Here is a 14,169-nt window from a genome sequence, read left to right on the forward strand (position 1 = left end):
AGCAGCTGCCCATTAATGAGGGTACATTAACGACATTGCTTTTGGCTGTTTTCCAATGTCTTGTGCTGCTAGCTGATGCCACCTACACCACACCAGGGCCTTAGTTGCTATTGAGGCCAATTACACCACACCAGGGTCTTTGGCTCTTGCTCAGGCCACTTACACCACACCAGGGCCTGTGGCACTGGCTGAGGCCACTTACACCACACCAGGGCCTTATTTGCTATTGAGGCCACTTACACCACACCAGGGCCTGTGGCTCTTGCTCAGGCCACTTACACCACACCAGGGCCTGTGGCTCTTGCTCAGGCCACTCACATCACACCAGGCCCTGCGCTTCTGGCCGAGGCCATCTTCACCAAACCAGGCCCTGTGCTGCTAGCTGTGGCCATGTACAACACACCAGGCCCTGTGCTGGTTCCTGAGGCCATCTTCAACAATCCAGGGCCTGTGCTGTTAGATAAATGCTAAACTGAGCCTTTGGGTTAGGGTATTATGCAAACATGAAGGTAGGGTTATAGGATTGTCTTCGTAACTTCAGGTACTTGCCACCTAATCACCTGAATCCATAAATTGAGACATTGTGCTGCGGCCAGCAGCTTACGGCCATACCACCCTGAGCACGCCCGACCTCGTCTGATCTCGGAAGCTGACCAGGGCTGGGCTTGGTTAGTACTTGGATGGGAGACTGCCTGGGAATACCTGGTGCTGTAAGCCTTTCATGTCATTGAACCACTTTTGATCCAGAGAAGGGGTGTATTAAAAGACCAAAAGCAGCTGCCCATTAATGAGGGCACATTAACGACATTGCTTTTGGCTGTTTTCCAATGTCTTGTGCTGCTAGCTGATGCCACCTACACCACACCAGGGCCTGAGTGACCGGCTGGGGCCACTTACACCACATCAGGGCCTGTGGCTCTGGCTGAGGCCACTTACACCACACCAGGGCCTGTGGCTGCTGGCTGAGGCCACTTACACCACACCAGGGCCTGTGGCTGCTGGCTGAGGCCACTTACACCACACCAGGGCCTTAGTTGCTATTGAGGCCAATTACACCACACCATGGTCTGTGGCTCTTGCTCAGGCCACTTACACCACACCAGGGCCTGTGGCACTGGCTGAGGCCACTTACACCACACCAGGGCCTGTGGCTGCTGGCTGAGGCCACTTACACCACACAAGGGCTTGTGGCTGCTGGCTGAGGCCACCTACACCACACCAGGGCCTGTGGCTGCTGGCTGAGGCCACCTACACCACACCAGGGCCTGTGGCTGCTGGCTGAGGCCACTTACACCACACCAGGGCCTTAGTTGCTATTGAGGCCAATTACACCACACCATGGTCTGTGGCTCTTGCTCAGGCCACTTACACCACACCAGGGCCTGTGGCACTGGCTGAGGCCACTTACACCACACCAGGGCCTGTGGCTGCTGGCTGAGGCCACCTACACCACACCAGGGCCTGTGGCTGCTGGCTGAGGCGACTTACACCACACCAGGGCCCTTTTGCTGCTGGCTGAGGACACTTACACCACACCAGTGCCTGTGGCTTCTGGCTGAGGCGACTTACACCACACCAGGGCCTGTGGCTGCTGGCTGAGGCCACTTACACCACACCAGGGCCTGTGGCTCTTGCTCAGGCCACTCACATCACACCAGGCCCTGCGCTTCTGGCCGAGGCCATCTTCACCAAACCAGGCCCTGTGGTTCTTGCTCAGGCCACTTACACCACACCAGGGCCTGTGGCTCTGGCTTAGGCCAATTACACCACACCAGGGTCTGTGGCTCTTGCTGAGGCCACTTACACCACACCAGGGCCTGTGGCTGCTGGCTGAGGCCACTTACACCACACCAGGAACTGTGGCTGCTGGCTGAGACCACCTACACCACACCAGGGCCTGTGGCTTCTGGCTGAGGCGACTTACACCACACCACGGCCTGTTGCTGCTGGCTGAGGCCACTTACACCACACCACGGCCTGTGGCTGCTGGCTGAGACCACCTACACCACACCAGGGCCTGTGGCACTTGCTCAGGCCACTTACACCACACCAGGGCCCTTTTGCTGCTGGCTGAGGCCACTTACACCACACCAGGGCCTGTGGCTCTTACTCAGGCCACTTACACCACACCAGGGCCTTAGTTGCTATTGAGGCCAATTACACCACACCAGGGTCTGTGGCTCTTGCTCAGGCCACTCACATCACACCAGGCCCTGCGCTTCTGGCCGAGGCCATCTTCACCAAACCAGGCCCTGTGGCTCTTGCTCAGGCCACTTACACCACACCAGGGCCTGTGGCACTTGCTCAGGCCACTTACACCACACCAGGGCCTGTGGCTGCTGGCTGAGGCCACTTACACCACACCAGGGCCTGTGGCTCTTACTCAGGCCACTTACACCACACCAGGGCCTTAGTTGCTATTGAGGCCAATTACACCACACCAGGGCCTGTGGCTGCTGGCTGAGGTGACTTACACCACACCAGGGCCCTTTTGCTGCTGGCTGAGGCCACTTACACCACACCAGTGCCTGTGGCTTCTGGCTGAGGTGACTTACACCACACCAGGGCCTGTGGCTGCTGGCTGAGGCCACTTACACCACACCAGGGCCTGTGGCTCTTGCTCAGGCCACTCACATCACACCAGGCCCTGCGCTTCTGGCCGAGGCCATCTTCACCAAACCAGGCCCTGTGGCTCTTGCTCAGGCCACTTACACCACACCAGGGCCTTATTTGCTATTGAGGCCACTTACACCACACCAGGGCCTGTGGCTCTGGCTTTGGCCACTTACACCACACCAGGGCCTGTGGCACTTGCTCAGGCCACTTACACCACACCAGGGCCTGTGGCTGCTGGCTGAGGCCACTTACACCACACCAGGGCCTGTGGCTCTTACTCAGGCCACTTACACCACACCAGGGCCTGTGGCACTGGCTGAGGCCACTTAGACCACACCAGGGCCTGTGGCTGCTGGCTGAGGCCACTTACACCACACCAGGGCCTGTGGCTGCTGGCTGAGGCCACTTAAACCACACCAGGGCCTGTGGCTGCTGGCTGAGGCCACTTACACCAAACCAGGGCCTGTGGCTGCTTGCTGAGGCCATCTTCACCAAACCAGGCCCTGTGCTGCTTGCTGTGGCCATGTAAAACACACCAGGTCCTGTGCTGGTTCTTGAGGCCATCTTCAACAATCCAGGGCCTGTGCTGTGGGATAAATGCCAAACTGAGCCTTTGGGTTAGGGTATTATGCAAACATGCAGGTATGGTTATAGGATTGTCTTCGTAACTTCAGGTACTTGCCACCTAATCACTTGAATTCATAAATTGAGACATTGTGCTGGGGCCAGCAGCTTACGGCCATACCACCCTGAGCACACCCGACCTCGTCTGATCTCGGAAGCTAAGCAGGGCTGGGCTTGGTTAGTACTTGGATGGGAGACTGCCTGGGAATACCTGGTGCTGTAAGCCTTTCATTTTCATGTCATTGAACCGCTTTTGATCCAGAGAAGGGGTGTATTAAAAGACCAAAAGCAGCTGCCCATTAATGAGGGCACATTAACGACACTGCTTTTGGCTCTTTTCCAATGTCTTGTGCTGCTAGCTGATGCCACTTACACCACACCAGGGCCTAAGTGACCGGCTGGGGCCACTTACACCACATCAGGGCCTGTGGCTGCTGGCTGAGGCCACTTACACCACACCAGGGCCTGTGGCTGCTGGCTGAGGCCACTTACACCACACCAGGGCCTGTGGCTGCTGGCTGAGGCCACCTACACCACACCAGGGCCTGTGGCTGCTGGCTGAGGCCACTTACACCACACCAGGGCCCTTTTGCTGCTGGCTGAGGCCACTTACACCACACCAGTGCCTGTGGCTGCTGGCTGAGGCCACCTACACCACACCAGGGCCTGTGGCTGCTGGCTGAGGCGACTTACACCACACCAGGGCCCTTTTGCTGCTGGCTGAGGCCACTTACACCACACCAGGGCCTGTGGCACTGGCTGAGGCGACTTACACCACACCAGAGCCTGTGGCTGCTGGCTGAGGCCACCTACACCACACCAGGGCCTTAGTTGCTATTGAGGCCACTTACACCACACCAGGGCCTGTGGCTCTGGCTGAGGCCACTTACACCACACCAGGGCCTTATTTGCTATTGAGGCCAGTTACACCACACCAGGGCCTGTGGCTCTGGCTGAGGCCACTTACACCACACCAGGGCCTGTGGCTGCTGGCTGAGGCCACTTACACCACACCAGGGCCCTCTTGCTGCTGGCTGAGGCCACTTACACCACACCAGTGCCTGTGGCTTCTGGCTGAGGCGACTTACACCACACCAGGGCCTGTGGCTGCTGGCTGAGGCCAATTACACCACACCAGGCTCTGTGGCTCTTGCTCAGGCCACTTACACCACACCAGGGCCTGTGGCACTGGCTGAGGCCACTTACACCACACCAGGGCCTGTGGCTGCTGGCTGAGGCCACTTACACCACACCAGGGCTTGTGGCTGCTGGCTGAGGCCAATTACACCACACCAGGGCCTGTGGCTGCTGGCTGAGGCCACCTACACCACACCAGGGCCTGTGGCTGCTGGCTGAGGCGACTTACACCACACCAGAGCCTGTGGCTGCTGGCTGAGGCCACCTACACCACACCAGGGCCTGTGACTGCTGGCTGAGGCCACTTACACCACACCAGGGCCTTAGTTGCTATTGAGGCCACTTACACCACACCAGGGCCTGTGGCTCTGGCTGAGGCCACTTACACCACACCAGGGCCTTATTTGCTATTGAGGCCAGTTACACCACACCAGGGCCTGTGGCTCTGGCTGAGGCCACTTACACCACACCAGGGCCTGTGGCTGCTGGCTGATTCCACTTACACCACACCAGGGCCTGTGGCTCTTGCGCAGGCCACTCACATCACACCAGGCCCTGCGCTTCTGGCCGAGGCCATCTTCACCAAACCAGGCCCTGTGCTGCTTGCTGTGGCCATGTACAACACACCAGGCCCTGTGCTGGTTCCTGAGGCCATCTTCAACAATCCAGGGCCTGTGCTGTTGGATAAATGCCAAACTGAGCCTTTGGGTTAGGGTATTATGCAAACATGCAGGTATGGTTATAGGATTGTCTTCGTAACTTCAGGTACTTGCCACCTAATCACTTGAATCCATAAATTGAGACATTGTGCTGGGCCCAGCAGCTTACGGCCATACCACCCTGAGCACGCCCGACCTCGTCTGATCTCGGAAGCTAAGCAGGGCTGGGCTTGGTTAGTACTTGGATGGGAGACTGCCTGGGAATACCTGGTGCTGTAAGCCTTTCATTTTCATGTCATTGAACCGCTTTTGATCCAGAGAAGGGGTGTATTAAAAGACCAAAAGCATCTGCCCATTAATGAGGGCACATTAACGACATTGCTTTTGGCTTTTTTCCAATGTCTTGTGCTGCTAGCTGATGCAACCTACACCACACAAGGGCCTGAGTGACCGGCTGGGGCCACTTACACCACATCAGGGCCTGTGGCTCTGGCTGAGGCCACTTACACCACACCAGGGCCTGTGGCTGCTGGCTGAGGCCACTTACACCACACCAGGGCCTGTGGCTGCTGGCTGAGGCCACCTACACCACACCAGGGCATTAGTTGCTATTGAGGCCAATTACACCACACCAGGGTCTGTGGCTCTTGCTCAGGCCACTTACACCACACCAGGGCCTGTGGCTCTTGCTCAGGCCACTTACACCACACCAGGGCCTGTGGCACTGGCTGAGGCCACTTACACCACACCAGGGCCTGTGGCTGCTGGCTGAGGCCACTTACACCACACCAGGGCCTGTGGCTGCTGGCTGAGGCCACTTATACCACACCAGGGCCTGTGGCTGCTGGCTGAGGCCACCTACACCACACCAGGGCCGGTGGCTGCTGGCTGAGGCGACTTACACCACACCAGGGCCCTTTTGCAGCTGGCTGAGGCCACTTACACCACACCAGTACCTGTGGCTTCTGGCTGAGGCGACTTACACCACACCAGGGCCTGTGGCTTCTGGCTGAGGCCAATTACACCACACCAGGGTCTGTGGCTCTTGCTCAGGCCACTTACACTACACCAGGGCCTGTGGCACTGGCTGAGGCCACTTACACCACACCAGGGCCTGTGGCTGCTGGCTGAGGCCACTTACACCACACCAGGGCCTGTGGCACTGGCTGAGGCCACTTACACCACACCAGGGCCTGTGGCACTGGCTGAGGCCACTTACACTACACCAGGGCCTGTGGCACTGGCTGAGGCCACTTACACCACACCAGGGCCTGTGGCACTGGCTGAGGCCACTTACACCACACCAGGGCCTGTGGCTGCTGGCTGAGGCCACTTACACCACACCAGGGCCTGTGGCTGCTGGCTGAGGCCACTTATACCACACCAGGGCCTGTGGCTGCTGGCTGAGGCCACCTACACCACACCAGGGCCGGTGGCTGCTGGCTGAGGCGACTTACACCACACCAGGGCCCTTTTGCAGCTGGCTGAGGCCACTTACACCACACCAGTACCTGTGGCTTCTGGCTGAGGCGACTTACACCACACCAGGGCCTGTGGCTTCTGGCTGAGGCCAATTACACCACACCAGGGTCTGTGGCTATTGCTCAGGCCACTTACACCACACCAGGGCCTGTGGCTGCTGGCTGAGGCCAATTACACCACACCAGGGTCTGTGGCTCTTGCTCAGGCTACTTACACTACACCAGGGCCTGTGGCACTGGCTGAGGCCACTTACACCACACCAGGGCCTGTGGCTGCTGGCTGAGGCCACTTACACCACACCAGGGCCTGTGGCTGCTGGCTGAGGCCACTTACACCACACCAGGGCCTGTGGCTGCTGGCTGAGGCCACCTACACCACACCAGGGCCTGTGGCTGCTGGCTGAGGCCACTTACACCACACCAAGGCCTGTGGCTCTTGCTCAGGCCACTCACATCACACCAGGCCCTGCGCTTCTGGCCGAGGCCATCTTCACCAAACCAGGCCCTGTGCTGCTTGCTGTAGCCATGTACAACACACCAGGCCCTGTGCTGGTTCCTGAGGCCATCTTCAACAATCCAGGGCCTGTGCTGTTGGATAAATGCCAAACTGAGCCTTTGGGTTAGGGTATTATGCAAACATGCAGGTATGGTTATAGGATTATCTTCATAACTTCAGGTACTTGCCACCTAATCACTTGAATCCATAAATTGAGACATTGTGCTGGGCCCACCAGCTTACGGCCATACCACCCTGAGCACACCCGACCTCGTCTGATCTCGGAAGCTAAGCAGGGCTGGGCTTGGTTAGTACTTGGATGGGAGACTGCCTGGGAATACCTGGTGCTGTCAGTCTTTCATTTTCATGTCATTGAACCGCTTTTGATCCAGAGAAGGGGTGTATTAAAAGACCAAAAGCAGCTGCCCATTAATGAGGGCACATTAACGACACTCCTTTTGGCTCTTTTCCAATGTCTTGTGCTGCTAGCTGATGCCACCTACACCACACCAGGACCTAAGTGACCGGCTGGGGCCACTTACACCACATCAGGGCCTGTGGCTCTGGCTGAGGCCACTTACACCACACCAGGGCCTGTGGCTGCTGGCTGAGGCCAGTTACACCACACCAGAGCCTGTGGCTGCTGGCTGAGGCCACTTACACCACACCAGGGCCTTAGTTGCTATTGAGGCCACTTACACCACACCAGGGCCTGTGGCTGCTGGCTGAGGCCAGTTACACCACACCAGGGCCTGTGGCTGCTGGCTGAGGCCACATACACCACACCAGGGCCTTAGTTGCTATTGAGGCCATTTACACCACACCAGGGTCTGTGGCTCTTGCTCAGGCCACTTACACCACACCAGGGCCTGTGGCACTGGCTGAGGCCACTTAGACCACACCAGGGCCTGTGGCTGCAGGCTGAGGCCACCTACACCACACCAGGGCCTGTGGCTGCTGGCTGAGGCGACTTACACCACACCAGGGCCTGTTGCTGCTGGCTGAGGCCACTTACACCACACCAGGGACTGTGGCTTCTGGCTGAGGTGACTTACACCACACCAGGGCCTGTGGCTGCTGGCTGAGGCCACTTACACCACACCAGGGCCTGTGGCTCTTGCTCAGGCCACTTACACCACACCAGGGCCTGTGGCTCTTGCTCAGGCCACTCATATCACACCAGGCCCTGCTCTTCTGGCCGAGGCCATCTTCACCAAACCAGGCCCTGTGCTGCTAGCTGTGGCCATGTACAACACACCAGGCCCTGTGCTGGTTCCTGAGGCCATCTTCAACAATCCAGGGCCTGTGCTGTTGGATAAATGCTAAACTGAGCCTTTGGGTTAGGGTATTATGCAAACATGCAGGTATGGTTATAGGATTGTCTTCGTAACTTCAGGTACTTGCCACCTAATCACTTGAATCCATAAATTGAGACATTGTGCTGGGGCCAGCAGCTTACGGCCATACCACCCTGAGCACGCCCGACCTCGTCTGATCTCGGAAGCTAAGCAGGGCTGGGCTTGGTTAGTACTTGGATGGGAGACTGCCTGGGAATACTTGGTGCTGTAAGCCTTTCATTTTCATGTCATTGAACCGCTTTTGATCCAGAAAAGGGGTGTATTAAAAGACCAAAAGCAGCTGCCCATTAATGAGGGCACATTAACGACATTGCTTTTGGCTCTTTTCCAATGTCTTGTGCTGCTAGCTGATGCCACCTACACCACACCAGGGCCTGAGTGACCGGCTGGGGCCACTTACACCACATCAGGGCCTGTGGCTGCTGGCTGAGGCCAGTTACACCACACCAGAGCCTGTGGCTGCTGACTGAGGCCACTTACACCACACCAGGGCCTTAGTTGCTATTGAGGCCACTTACACCACACCAGGGCCTGTGGCTGCTGGCTGAGGCCAGTTACACCACACCAGGGCCTGTGGCTGCTGGCTGAGGCCACATACACCACACCAGGGCCTTAGTTGCTATTGAGGCCATTTACACCACACCAGGGTCTGTGGCTCTTGCTCAGGCCACTTACACCACACCAGGGCCTGTGGCACTGGCTGAGGCCACTTAGACCACACCAGGGCCTGTGGCTGCAGGCTGAGGCCACCTACACCACACCAGGGCCTGTGGCTGCTGGCTGAGGCGACTTACACCACACCAGGGCCTGTTGCTGCTGGCTGAGGCCACTTACACCACACCAGGGACTGTGGCTTCTGGCTGAGGTGACTTACACCACACCAGGGCCTGTGGCTGCTGGCTGAGGCCACTTACACCACACCAGGGCCTGTGGCTCTTGCTCAGGCCACTTACACCACACCAGGGCCTGTGGCTCTTGCTCAGGCCACTCATATCACACCAGGCCCTGCTCTTCTGGCCGAGGCCATCTTCACCAAACCAGGCCCTGTGCTGCTAGCTGTGGCCATGTACAACACACCAGGCCCTGTGCTGGTTCCTGAGGCCATCTTCAACAATCCAGGGCCTGTGCTGTTGGATAAATGCTAAACTGAGCCTTTGGGTTAGGGTATTATGCAAACATGCAGGTATGGTTATAGGATTGTCTTCGTAACTTCAGGTACTTGCCACCTAATCACTTGAATCCATAAATTGAGACATTGTGCTGGGGCCAGCAGCTTACGGCCATACCACCCTGAGCACGCCCGACCTCGTCTGATCTCGGAAGCTAAGCAGGGCTGGGCTTGGTTAGTACTTGGATGGGGGAATACCTGGTGCTGTAAGCCTTTCTTTTTCCTGTCATTGAACCGCTTTTGATCCAGAGAAGGGGTGTATTAAAAGACCAAAAGCAGCTGCCCATTAATGAGGGCACATTAACGACATTGCTTTTGGCTGTTTTCCAATGTCTTGTGCTGCTAGCTGATGCCACCTACACCACACCAGGGCCTGATTGACCGGCTGGGGCCACTTACACCACATCAGGGCCTGTGGCTCTGGCTGAGGCCACTTACACCACACCAGGGCATTATTTGCTATTGAGGCCACTTACACCACACCAGGGCCTGTGGCTCTGGCTGAGGCCACTTACACCACACCAGGGCCTGTGGCTCTTGCTCAGGCCAGTTACACCACACCAGGGCCTGTGGCTGCTGGCTGAGGCCACTTACACCACACAAGGGCCTGTGGCTGCTGGCTGAGGCCACCTACACCACACCAGGGCCTGTGGCTGCTGGCTGAGGCCACTTACACCACACCAGGGCCTGTGGCTCTTGCTCAGGCCACTTACACCACACCAGGGCCTTAGTTGCTATTGAGGCCAATTACACCACACCAGGGTCTTTGGCTCTTGCTCAGGCCACTTACACCACACCAGGACCTGTGGCACTGGCTGAGGCCACTTAGACCACACCAGGGCCTGTGGCTGCTGGCTGAGGCCACTTACACCACACCAGGGCCTTATTTGCTATTGAGGCCACTTACACCACACCAGGGCCTGAGTGACCGGCTGGGGCCACTTACACCACATCAGGGCCTGTGGCTCTGGCTGAGGCCACCTACACCAAACCAGGGCCTGTGGCTGCTTGCTGAGGCGACTTACACCACACCAGGGCCTGTTGCTGCTGGCTGAGGCCACTTACACCACACCAGTGCCTGTGGCTTCTGGCTGAGGCCACTTACACCACACCAGGGCCTGTTGCTGCTGGCTGAGGCCACTTACAACACACCAGGGCCTTTGGCTGCTGGCTGAGGCCACTTACACCACACCAGGGCCTGTGGCTGCTGGCTCAGGCCACTCATATCAAACCAGGCCCTGTGCTTCTGGCCGAGGCCATCTTCACCAAACCAGGCCCTGTGCTGCTAGCTGAGGCGACTTACACCACATCAGGGCCTGTGGCTCTGGCTGAGGCCACTTACACCACACCAGGGCCTGTGGCTGCTGGCTGAGGCCAGTTAAACCACACCAGGGCCTGTGGCTGCTGGCTGAGGCCACTTACACCATACCAGGGCCTGTGGCTGCTGGCTGAGGCGACTTACACCACACCAGAGCCTGTGGCTGCTGGCTGAGGCCACCTACACCACACCAGGGCCTTAGTTGCTATTGAGGCCATTTACACCACACCAGGGCCTGTGGCTCTGGCTGAGGCCACTTACACCACACCAGGGCCTGTGGCTCTGGCTGAGGCCACTTACACCACACCAGGGCCTGTGGCTGCTGGCTGATTCCACTTACACCACACCAGGGCCTGTGGCTCTTGCTCAGGCCACTCATATCACACCAGGCCCTGTGCTTCTGGCCGAGGCCATCTTCACCAAACCAGGCCCTGTGCTGCTTGCTGTGGCCATGTACAACACACCAGGCCCTGTGCTGGTTCCTGAGGCCATCTTCAACAATCCAGGACCTGTGCTGTTGGATAAATGCTAAACTGAGCCTTTGGGTTAGGGTATTATGCAAACATGCAGGTAGGGTTATAGGATTGTCTTCGTAAATTCAGGTACTTGCCACCTAATCACTTGAATCCATAAATTGAGACATTGTGCTGGGGCCAGCAGCTTACGGCCATACCACCCTCAGCACGCCCGACCTCGTCTGATCTCGGAAGCTAAGCAGGGCTGGGCTTGGTTAGTATTTGGATGGGGGAATACCTGGTGCTGTAAGCCTTTCCTTTTCCTGTCATTGAACCGCTTTTGATCCAGAAAAGGGGTGTATTAAAAGACCAAAAGCAGCTGCCCATTAATGAGGGCACATTAACGACATTGCTTTTGGCTCTTTTCCAATGTCTTGTGCTGCTAGCTGATGCCACGTACACCACACCAGGGCCTGAGTGACCGGCTGGGGCCACTTACACCACATCAGGGTCTGTGGCTCTGGCTGAGGCCACTTACACCACACCAGGGCCTGTGGCTGCTGGCTGAGGCCACATACAACACACCAGGGCCTTAGTTGCTATTGAGGCCATTTACACCACACCAGGGTCTGTGGCTCTTGCTCAGGCCACTTACACCACACCAGGGCCTGTGGCACTGGCTGAGGCCACTTACACCACACCAGGGCCTGTGGCTGCTGGCTGAGGCCACTTACACCACACCAGGGCCTTATTTGCTATTGAGGCCACTTACACCACACCAGGGCCTGTGGCTCTTGCTCAGGCCACTTACACCACACCAGGGCCTGTGGCTCTTGCTCAGGCCACTCATATCACACCAGGCCCTGTGCTTCTGGCCGAGGCCATCTTCACCAAACCAGGCCCTGTGCTGCTAGCTGAGGCGACTTACACCACATCAGGGCCTGTGGCTCTGGCTGAGGCCACTTACACCACACCAGGGCCTGTGGCTGCTGGCTGAGGCCAGTTAAACCACACCAGGGCCTGTGGCTGCTGGCTGAGGCCACTTACACCATACCAGGGCCTGTGGCTGCTGGCTGAGGCGACTTACACCACACCACACCAGAGCCTGTGGCTGCTGGCTGAGGCGACTTACACCACACCAGGGCCTGTGACTGCTGGCTGAGGCCACTTACACCACACCAGGGCCTTAGTTGCTATTGAGGCCACTTACACCACACCAGGGCCTGTGGCTCTGGCTGAGGCCACTTACACCACACCAGGGCCTTATTTGCCATTGAGGCCAGTTACACCACACCAGGGCCTGTGGCTCTGGCTGAGGCCACTTACACCACACCAGGGCCTGTGGCTGCTGGCTGATTCCACTTACACCACACCAGGGCCTGTGGCTCTTGCTCAGGCCACTCATATCACACCAGGCCCTGTGCTTCTGGCCGAGGCCATCTTCACCAAACCAGGCCCTGTGCTGCTTGCTGTGGCCATGTACAACACACCAGGCCCTGTGCTGGTTCCTGAGGCCATCTTCAACAATCCAGGACCTGTGCTGTTGGATAAATGCCAAACTGAGCCTTTGGGTTAGGGTATTATGCAAACATGCAGGTATGGTTATAGGATTGTCTTCGTAACTTCAGGTACTTGCCACCTAATCACTTGAATCCATAAATTGAGACATTGTGCTGGGGCCAGCAGCTTACGGCCATACCACCCTAAGCACGCCCGACCTCGTCTGATCTCGGAAGCTAAGCAGGGCTGGGCTTGGTTAGTACTTGGATGGGAGACCGCCTGGGAATACCTGGTGCTGTAAGGCTTTCATTTTCATGTCATTGAACCGCTTTTGATCCAGAGAAGGGGTGTATTAAAAGACCAAAAGCAGCTGCCCATTAATGAGGGCACATTAACGACATTGCTTTTGGCTCTTTTCCAATGTCTTGTGCTGCTAGCTGATGCCACCTACACCACACAAGGGCCTGAGTGACCGGCTGAGGCCACTTACACCACATCAGGGCCTGTGGCTCTGGCTGAGGCCACTTACACCACACCAGGGCCTGTGGCTGCTGGCTGAGGCCACCTACACCACACCAGGGCCTTAGTTGCTATTGAGGCCAATTACACCACACCAGGGTCTGTGGCTCTTGCTCAGGCCACTTACACCACACCAGGGCCTGTGGCTCTTGCTCAGGCCACTTACACCACACCAGGGCCTGTGGCACTGGCTTAGGCCACTTACACCACACCAGGGCCTGTGGCTGCTGGCTGAGGCCACTTACACCACACCAGGGCCTGAGTGACCGGCTGGGGCCACTTACACCACATCAGGGGCTGTGGCTCTGGCTGAGTCCAGTTACACCACACCAGGGCCTGTGGGTTCTGGCTGAGGCGACTTACACCACACCAGGGCCTGTGGCTGCTGGCTGAGGCCACTCACATCACACCAGGCCCTGCGCTTCTGGCCGAGGCCATCTTCACCAAACCAGGCCCTGTGCTGCTAGCTGTGGCCATGTACAACACACCAGGCCCTGTGCTGGTTCCTGAGGCCATCTTCAACAATCCAGGGCCTGTGCTGTTGGATAAATGCTAAACTGAGCCTTTGGGTTAGGGTATTATGCAAACATGAAGGTAGGGTTATAGGATTGTCTTCGTAACTTCAGGTACTTGCCACCTAATCACCTGAATCCATAAATTGAGACATTGTGCTGGGGCCAGCAGCTTACGGCCATACCACCCTGAGCACGCCTGACCTCGTCTGATCTCGGAAGCTGAGCAGGGCTGGGCTTGGTTAGTACTTGGATGGGAGACTGCCTGGGAATACCTGGTGCTGTAAGCTTTTCATTTTCATGTCATTGAACCGCTTTTGATTCAG

The 14,169-nt window shown here is 57.6% G+C and overlaps 4 non-coding genes and 5 pseudogenes across 4 annotated transcripts; all 9 read left to right on the plus strand.

The window, feature by feature from the left end:
• The first annotated feature begins 598 nt into the window (after positions 1–598).
• Positions 599–717, plus strand: LOC147329069 (5S ribosomal RNA; annotated as a pseudogene).
• Positions 718–3,347: 2,630 nt separating this feature from the next.
• LOC147329070 (5S ribosomal RNA) lies at positions 3,348–3,466 on the plus strand. Its single transcript, XR_015129293.1, has one exon. It is a non-coding gene; the product is annotated as a 5S ribosomal RNA (ribosomal RNA).
• Positions 3,467–5,199: 1,733 nt separating this feature from the next.
• LOC147329071 (5S ribosomal RNA) lies at positions 5,200–5,318 on the plus strand. Its single transcript, XR_015129372.1, has one exon. It is a non-coding gene; the product is annotated as a 5S ribosomal RNA (ribosomal RNA).
• A 1,932-nt stretch (positions 5,319–7,250) lies between these two features.
• On the plus strand, positions 7,251–7,369 carry LOC147329072 (5S ribosomal RNA). The gene has a single exon (XR_015129721.1). It is a non-coding gene; the product is annotated as a 5S ribosomal RNA (ribosomal RNA).
• Positions 7,370–8,466: 1,097 nt separating this feature from the next.
• Positions 8,467–8,585, plus strand: LOC147329073 (5S ribosomal RNA). Its single transcript, XR_015129664.1, has one exon. It is a non-coding gene; the product is annotated as a 5S ribosomal RNA (ribosomal RNA).
• Positions 8,586–9,643: 1,058 nt separating this feature from the next.
• Positions 9,644–9,752, plus strand: LOC147329074 (5S ribosomal RNA; annotated as a pseudogene).
• A 1,764-nt stretch (positions 9,753–11,516) lies between these two features.
• On the plus strand, positions 11,517–11,625 carry LOC147329075 (5S ribosomal RNA; annotated as a pseudogene).
• Positions 11,626–12,997: 1,372 nt separating this feature from the next.
• LOC147329076 (5S ribosomal RNA) lies at positions 12,998–13,116 on the plus strand (annotated as a pseudogene).
• An 898-nt stretch (positions 13,117–14,014) lies between these two features.
• On the plus strand, positions 14,015–14,133 carry LOC147329077 (5S ribosomal RNA; annotated as a pseudogene).
• Positions 14,134–14,169: the final 36 nt, after the last annotated feature.

The sequence above is a fragment of the Aulonocara sp. 'chitande type north' Nkhata Bay genome, linkage group LG5, assembly GCF_057382095.1.
Source record: "Aulonocara sp. 'chitande type north' Nkhata Bay isolate Kocher_YH1m ecotype deep benthic linkage group LG5, A_spYH_male_GT1.1, whole genome shotgun sequence".
NCBI classification, from domain to species: Eukaryota; Metazoa; Chordata; class Actinopteri; order Cichliformes; family Cichlidae; genus Aulonocara; species Aulonocara sp. 'chitande type north' Nkhata Bay.